Source organism: Castor canadensis, chromosome 6, assembly GCF_047511655.1.
Source record: "Castor canadensis chromosome 6, mCasCan1.hap1v2, whole genome shotgun sequence".
Classification (NCBI taxonomy): Eukaryota; Metazoa; Chordata; class Mammalia; order Rodentia; family Castoridae; genus Castor; species Castor canadensis.
This window is the reverse complement of record NC_133391.1, coordinates 23581223-23590116: the sequence shown is the minus strand read 5'-3', so window position 1 is coordinate 23590116 and position 8894 is coordinate 23581223. Positions and strand designations below refer to the sequence as shown.

The 8894-nt window shown below is 39.1% G+C and overlaps 1 non-coding gene across 1 annotated transcript; it reads left to right on the top strand.

The window, feature by feature from the left end:
- Positions 1–8824: 8824 nt before the first annotated feature.
- Positions 8825–8894, top strand: Trnat-agu (transfer RNA threonine (anticodon AGU)). Its single transcript has one exon. It is a non-coding gene; the product is annotated as a tRNA-Thr (tRNA).

Sequence of the window (8894 nt, the reverse complement as noted above, 5' to 3'; positions counted from 1 at the left end):
TAAGTAAGTTCTCATTGTATCCTGTCATGTCACACAAGATGGTGACTTCTCTCCAAGCTAATCTATTTGTGTATTATGTATATTTATTATACAAATATATAATGCAAATGTACTTATTGATTTGTCATATCATATTCTATGTTTTATTGACGTATGAGGTAGTTGTATAAAAATAGGATTAACTTTATGATTTGGCAGTGGGCGATAAAGGACATTTAGCAATTTCAGTCTTTCCCAATAAAAATCAATGTCAAATCACCTTATCACTGGTGAATACTGAGAGGGAAGACAGTGTTTGAGCAGCCAGAAACGAAGTGCCCACAAAAATGGGAACATGAAGATTGTCTGATAACTGCATAGCACTTCCAGATCAATCTTAATGTTTTCATAAACCTAGATGAGTGTGAATTGATACTGAAAATATTAAGGTCACTTTTAATATCAGTAAAAGTGAGAAAATATGGTGCAGACTGAATATTCAGAAGCAGGGACAGGCATCAGAACAGAGCTAGGACTGCTGTGCACAGAGGAAACCAGAGTGCTGTGGCTGCTGTCCAGCAACGTGAAGGGCAGCTCAGTGGCCAAGGCCAGGTGAAAGAAAACACCTCACCCGTAAAATGCCTATTCTGGAGTTGAGCGTGGAGCAAGATTCCCAGCTGGCCCGTTGACATGATTAAAAATGAATTTAAAATCAAAACATTGTATCTCTTGTCACTGTTGAGACCAGGATCTAAATGCTGACTCTTTCCTGTCCTTTGCTCCAAGCTCTCCAGGAATATGCAAACACCTGAAAAGCTGATGCCTTTGCTTTTTTGAAAAAAAATTATTTTATTAGCATATAATAGTTGTACAGAGGAAAACATGATATTTACGTATGTGCTTACAATGTATCTTAGTTGGATTTACCCCCTCCATCGTTCTCCCTCTACTTCCTCTCCCCTTTCTTAGAACAATTTCAACATTCTTCCATTTTCATATATGGACACAAAATACATCCACCATACTCACCCTCAATCCCCTTTCCTCGTGCCCACCGTGTCCCACTGGTACCCACCCCTAGAAAAGATTTATTTTCCCCTCTGACCTTCATTTTTTTAAAAAGTGTACATTGATAGTCCAGGGGGTTTCTCCTTGGTACTTCAGGTGTGAATATATCATGCTTTTATCAAATTAATCCCTTCTCCTCCTTAGTTACTCATTCTCTATCACTATGCTCCCCTAATATTCAATAGCTTCCTGTACAGTGTGTTATGTTATATTCACATATAGGTGGCTTGTTTCAATATTTTTCATTGTCTAACATTTTCTTTCCTTCTCCCACTTCCCATAGCCCCCTTAAATGGACTCACTAATACAATTTTGTTCTCTCTGTCACTGTATATGCATATATATGTGTGTGTATATACATATCTCTATGTATACGTATATATATATATATATATATATATATATATATATATATATACATTTAGCTTGTAGGTCTAGCTTCCACATCTGGAGGAAAACATGTGACTTTTAATTTTTGAGCCTGGCTTTTTCTGCTCCAGTGAGAAAGGAAGTTAGTAGGAAAACCAGTATTTGCACAAGAGGAAGTTTTTAATTAATTTCCATCTCATTTTAAAAAAAGAAGCAAAATTATTTCTACAAATAGGGATATAAAGAAATATCTTAAGGATACTGACTAGTTTAATTAGGATTTACTGTTATTTCATTTTAATGATCTCAGCTGTGAAATGGATCATTAGTATTCTATTAGTATTTTATTATGGTCACATTGCTTTATAAAGTAATGCTATTAAAATTAATACTCTGGAGCATAAAGAGTAATTGATTTATTGCAGCCTTTGGTGCTTCTTGAAAGATTAAATTTGGTCAAACTCTTCTTTCACTTCTATGGCTTGAAAAAAAAAAAGAAAACAGGTGGTATGAATCTATCCTGACTCAGCCTGGATTTTCTTATTGTGGGAAAAATTAGATTTGGTTCAAATCCTTTGCTTTTAAAAGTACTTTTCTTGATCACTCGTTGTTGTAAATACTGTAAATGGACATTATTTGGAATTTTTTCACCCCGATACACGAAGATAGAGCTAAGGTGAGGCTCCCACGTTATCAAGGAGCCTAGGACTGCATCGACTCCTGTTTGCCAGTAGGCGTCGCTGTGCAAATGCTCCCAGCACAGAGGCTTTTCAAAGCTAGAGGATTCAGAGCCCTGGTCACTGTGGGTTGGCACTGGCTCTCCAGGGTGCCCTCCCCTCCTTTCTGGAGAATTCGTTCTGGAGCACTGGACAGAATTTGAACTAGGCAAAAAGTGAGTAGAATGAGATTTAGGCGGTGGCCCAAGTACACACATGTATTTTCTACTCGACCTAGAAAAGGTGAGAAGACCTGCATATGTAGTTTAGATGTACACTTGGACTTAATTTATAAGTGATAAAATGGAGGAGTGGCTTAGGTTTGCATTAGATCATTGAAATGGGAGACAGTTAAAATTATATTTGGTAATAAAATATTTTTATGGTTTCATTTTGAATGTAAAAGTGGTATTCTGGAAATTAATGAAAAATTCAACAGTGGACTCACACAAGTTATATATATCTCTAGATATATATAACTGCCTATTTATATATATATATATATTTCCAGGATTTGAACTCAGGGCTTCATGCTTGCTAGCAGGTGCTATACGGCCTCAGCTGTGCCTCCAGCCAGCCCTTTTTGCTCTGGTTATTCTGGAGATAGGGTCACACGTTTTGCCCAGGCCAACCTGGATAGAGAGTCTCCTACTTTATTCTTTCCACTGTTGCTGGGATGACAGGTGTGTGCCACCACACCTGGTTTTTTCTGTTGAGATGAGGTTCCACATCTGGTCTTGAACCAAGATCCTCCCATCTCAGCCTCCCTAGTAGCAAGGATCACAGGCGTGAGCTAACAGCACCAGCTTCATGCAGATGATGTTGACCTCCAAAGGAAACTGGAGTTGTTGAGATTTTTAAAATTTTTGTGGTACTGGGTACTGAACTCAGCCTTGTACTTGCTAGACAAGTGCCCACCTCTTGAGCCACACTCTCAGACCTCTCATTTTTCCATAGTGTTGTGCTGACTTTTGCCTGGGCTGGCCTTGAGTCATGAGCTTCCTACCTTCTTGTCATGAGTAGCTGGGACCACAGGCATGAATCACCATGACTGGCTTGATTTTCGATGCAGGGTCTTGCTAACTTTTTTGAGGGTTGTTCTTAAACGGAGATCTCCCAGTCTCCACTTCCTGAGTAGATGGGATTAAGGCATGTACCTCCCTGCCCAGCCCCTCTTTGAGATTTCTCATCTAGCTTCTTATCTTACATTTCTGTTCCCTATCCTTGACAAAGATGACCACACCAGCTGCTAGAAGAATCTGACATGATGGTTTTACTCAAGCTCATTTCTTCACAAGTTTAATTTTCAGCTTTTGATTTACCTGCAGATTGAGGAGTGTCTGCGTTCAAAGTGTCTGTTGCTCCAAGTTCATTTGTATGGAGCTGGGTTAGAGTGATAGTGAATAAGTTCTTTTACATTTTGCTTTGAAATTGTTGAAGTCACTTATAGATTTTGTTGTAAAATATATTTTTCATTATTTTCCTATTTAAAACCTGAATTTGATTAAAAACTTTTGAGGAAATATTTATTATGGTAGATAGATCACTTCAAAAGGATTAGACCCTACATTTAAGATATGATAAGTGTCCATTTCTCAATGAAATAGACCTTATTTAATTTTGCGACATCATAGTCTTTCTTTTATAATGTTGACTTATTATTTCATAATATCTTATAAGGAAATAAAAATGAATGAAAAAGTAATTAAAATTAACTTAGCCTTTTAAAAAAACAAATGCATCCTTTTTTAATTTTTTTGGTGGTACTGGAGTTTGAGCTCAGGGCTTTGTGCTTTTAGGCAGGTGCTTTACTACCTGTACCATGCTCTCAACCCTTTTTCCTCTGGTATGTTGGATATGGGGTCTCACTTTTTGCCTGGACCAGCCTGCACTGTCATCCTCCTATTTTATGCATCCTGCTGTAGCTGAGATGACAGATAAGTGCCATGATGCCCAGCTGTTGGTTGAGATGTGGTCTTGCATACTTTTTGCCTGGCCTGACCTCAAACCATGATCTCAGTCTCCCAAGTAGCTAGGATTATAGGCATAGGTCACTAGCACCCAACTTGAGGAGTTATTTTTATGAAGACTTTCTTCTTGGTGTGGAAGAAAAAGACACAAGTGGACACCCAGTCTTCTGTTTTTCTTAATGTGAAGTCATCTTTGAGAGATGGGGATGTATAGGCAAGCTTGGAAAATGGGAGTGGTTGTAGGAGATTGATGAAGGCAATTGTGACAATGGCAATAAAATTTCCATTTTAAGAGATTACAATAAAGTTTTCTTGAAAATTATTGAATGAAATTTAAAAGCTCTTTTAGGATAACAAGAAAAAGTAATGGCTAGAAACAAGCAGATGGGATTAGGAAGGCAGATACTAAGTGTTGGAGGGAAGCTGGAGAAGTCAGGACTGTGCAGGACCAAAATGTGGTGCAGCCACCCTGGAAACCAGCCTGGGAGTTCCTCAGTGATTAAGCACTGAGGTCCAGATGACTCAGTAAGCCTCCTCCTGGTTGTACGCCCAAGAGAAATGAAAGCACATGTCTACACTCAACCTTGTCTTGAAAGTTTATAGAAACATTATTCATCATGGCCGAAAGATGGAACTCATCCAAACGTCTATCATGGGACAAGTGGCTAAGACTGTGCACCACAGCAAACAAAGAATGTCTCTCGTTCACAGGTGGATGAACCTTGAAGGCATCCTGCAGAGTGGGAGATGTTGATCATAAAGGACCACACTCTGTGTCCCCATTTGTGTGAGATGTCCAGAATAAGAGAATCTACAGAAAAAGGAAGTAGGTTAGAGTTTGCTCGGAGCTGAGGGAGAAGGATGAACTGAGGAAGTGACTCCAGGGGTTGGTTGGTGGGGTTTCTTGTTGGAATAATGAAAATGTTCTAAAATTGATTTTGGTAATGACCACAAAACTCTATAAATAGACTAAAATCTATTGAATTTTACACTCACATGGCATGCAAATTATATCTCAAAGTTGCTTAAAAAGAATAATCATGCACCTGCCAAGAACACAGGCAGTGGAACCCAGAGAAAGTTCTGTTAGTTCCAGACTAACGTTTACAGTGATAGCATCCAAACCAAAGTGTGGCGGGAACGAGGACAGAAAAATCAGGCGTGTCAGCTGAGCTTGGGCCATAATCCTCAAAGACACCATCCTGAATGCCATAGTCCTGAATGCTGAAATCCCCAAAGATCAAAATCCCTGAAGTCTAAAATCCCAAAAGATAAAAATCCAGAAAATACAATTATAAAAAGTAATAAAAAAATTCCAAGATGTTTGTTTAAAAATTTAAAAGGGGATTTATTCAAGACATATAAAAGTGACAGAATGTTTCAAAGGCCATTTTACATAAAAAAATTGGCAATAATGATGACATCTTTTTTGCATACGCCACCATCCAGGTATGTTAACCATAGTCAATGAGTAAAAGAGTTAGGAGCAGACAAACTCTATTCAAAAAGTAACAGGTCAAAAAGTGAAATGTGTCTGTGCGTATCCTCGTGGCTGGTAATAATTGTGACTTTCTAATTCTGTGACTCTATGTCCACCAACACAAGCACTCCCTGTTGGATTCCCCACCTTCTGTGCCATGCTCTGGCTGTTTTGGGTGTGTGGAGCCCCATTCTGCACACACTCATACTCAGCCCATGCTGCACAGGGCTGGTGATGGAATGGCCACACTGGTGCCTAAGTGACTTCTTACCCCACTGGGAGCATAATCATTTACAAACTAGTCTGCTGGCTTCTTCAGGCAAATTCGGTTTTAATTCACTGAATACTTCTGGGAGTTCGTTAGCTAGAAGAAATGCCAATGAGAAAAAAATGGCACTTTCTTAAACTGAGATTCTCATTTCCGCTGCCTAGTGTGGCTGACCCCTTCCCAGAATCCAGCTTTCCATTCCTCTTAGGTGGTTCTTTTCCTTGGGAATTGTAATTTTGGGGGTTTTGGCTTCAAAATTTTTTTTTGTTTTGTTAGTGCAGCTTTACATAGTGTATAATAACTGGTGGTCTTCCCCATGAAGACACAGAAGTGGGCTTTTCTGGAGACAGTTCCTGTTTAGGACAGAAGTTTGGATTAGGTCTCTTCAAAGTGTAAAAGTCCATGAGAACCATTCACAGTCCCTCAGTACTTCTCTCAGAGAGAGAAGGAGCACCAGGGCCCACGAAGGATTCTCTAGATATTCAACTAAACATCCAGCCACTGTTACACTTGGCACCAGCCAGTTCCCTTTGAAGAAGCACTAAGGTGTCTGCTGGGCAGCATCCACTTCAGTGGGAATCCTTGGGTCAATTAGCATAAGAGGTTGTTCAGACGTGGGACTTACTTTTTCTCTAGTTCATAACTCAGGGGAAACAAAATGCTATCTATGCTGAGAGGGCTGGGTCTCTGCCTTGGTTTAAACACCTTGTGACTGACAGGAGCCACTGTCCCTTGAAACAGTTCCACAGGCATCACTTTCAAAGTTTCTGTAGGGGCATGACAACACAACAGGCACAAGAGCCCTAGGGAAGCCCACCAGTAGGTTTTTCACCAGGTATTTATGGTTCTCCCAGCCAATGCAGTTTAATTAGATATCATTTTTTAAAACCATGGTCAAAGTTGTCTTGTACAATAGGTTTGTATTAGATTAGGAAGGGAACTGAGCTCAAAATTCAAATTCCCATGTGGGAAATGAAAAGGCATTGCTACCTCCTTACTGGGAGTCACACTGAACACTCTTCACTAACTTATTTCCTATTCAGATTCTTTCATCCTGATTTATGTGGTTTTCATCTTCTCTTTGGAGGAGTCAATACTATTGAGATAATTGCATTCATTTATTCATTTATTTTGGATTTTTTCAATCCATCCACTCTACCCATCATTTTCTTTTAGTTAATTAGAAAACCAATAATGATAGATAAGGTGATAACAAGGCAGGAAATTTCAGGTACTGCCAGAGAGAGCATAGCTTTTCTCCATTAGTATTAGGGTTAGTGACATATATAACTAGGCTGGGCAGAAGTACATAAATTTGAGCAAAACTGTCCTGAGACACAAAAGTTTCCAGATAGTGACGGGATTGTGACTGTAGCTGACATTCCCAATATACCTTATCTGCTTTTTTGTTGGACAGACAGACACATATTGGTTTTTTTTTAACCTGCTCACTTGAAGTCATATTCCAGCACACATTTTATTTTAATGGTTTTTCCTCTGCAAAATAAAACAAAAGGAAGATACAGAATACGATGTGACTAATTACTCAACCGAGGTCTAGCTAACAGCTAACTAGTGATTTATTTGGGAGGGTTAATTTAACAGCTGTTTAGCTGATGTTTGTTGGTTTTGTTAAGGGCTGGTAGCAATTCAAATTGATCTTGTAGCGCTCAGTGAAGTGGCAAATCATGCTGACACTCATTCTTTTCATTCTAAATGCATTTTTAAAACATAAAGATCTTTCTTTTTTTTAAAAAGTATATTTTCATTTGTTTACAAACCCCATTCAAATATCACCAATACTCCCAAAAATATCATTTACAGGTCCAAGGTCCCATCCAAGGTCAAAGTTGTTTTATCTCCTATGTCTTTCCATTCTGGAATAGTTCCTCAGTCTTTTGTGTCTTTCATGACATTGACATTTTTGGAAATAGTGGTCTAGTTATTTTGTAGGTTCTCTTGGATTTTGGGCTCACTCGATGAAGCCTATGATGAGATTCAAGCTTTGTGTGGTTGGCAAAACACACAGAATTGCAGTGTCTTTCATGTCACACACTGGAAAACACGTGTCATGTTGTCCCATTCCTGGTAATGCTAACTTTTGTCACTTGGATAATATGTCTCTCATGTTTAACTGTAAGTGAGTAGCATTTTTTATTTTTATTTATTTATTTATTTATTTATTTCTTTTATTATTCATATGTGCATACAAGGCTTGGGTCATTTCACCCCCCTGCCCCCACCCCCTTCCTTACCACCCACTCCGCCCCCTCCCTCTCCCCCCCACCCCCTCAATACCCAGCAGAAACTATTTTGCCCTTATTTCTAATTTTGTTGTAGAGAGAGTATAAGCCATAATAGGAAGGAACAAGGGTTTTTGCTGGTTGAGGTAAGGATAGCTATACAGGGCATTGACTCACATTGATTTCCTGTGCGTGTGTGTTACCTTCTAGGTTAATTCTTTTTGATCTAACATTTTCTCTAGTACCTGGTCCCCTTTTCCTATTGGCCTCAGTTGCTTTAAGGTATCTGCTTTAGTTTCTCAGCGTTAAGGGCAACAAATGCTAGCTAGTTTTTTAGGTGTCTTACCTATCTTCACCCCTCCCTTGTGTGCTCTCGCTTTTATCATGTGCTCAAAGTCCAATCCCCTTGTTGTGTTTGCCCTTGATCTAATGTCCACATATGAGGGAGAACATACGATTTTTGGTCTTTTGGGCCAGGCTAACCTCACTCAGAATGATGTTCTCCAATTCCATCCATTTACCAGCGAATGATAACATTTCGTTCTTCTTCATGGCTGCATAAAATTCCATTGTGTATAGATACCACATTTTCTTAATCCATTCGTCAGTGGTGGGGCATCTTGGCTGTTTCCATAACTAATGAACCAATAAAGAAATGGGCAAGTGAACTAAACAGAACTTTCTCAAAAGAAGAAATTCAAATGGCCAAAAAACACATGAAAAAGGGCTGTGGATGTAGCTCAGTGGTAGAGCTCTTGCCTAGTATGCACAAGGCCCTGGGTTCAATCCCCAGCACCACCA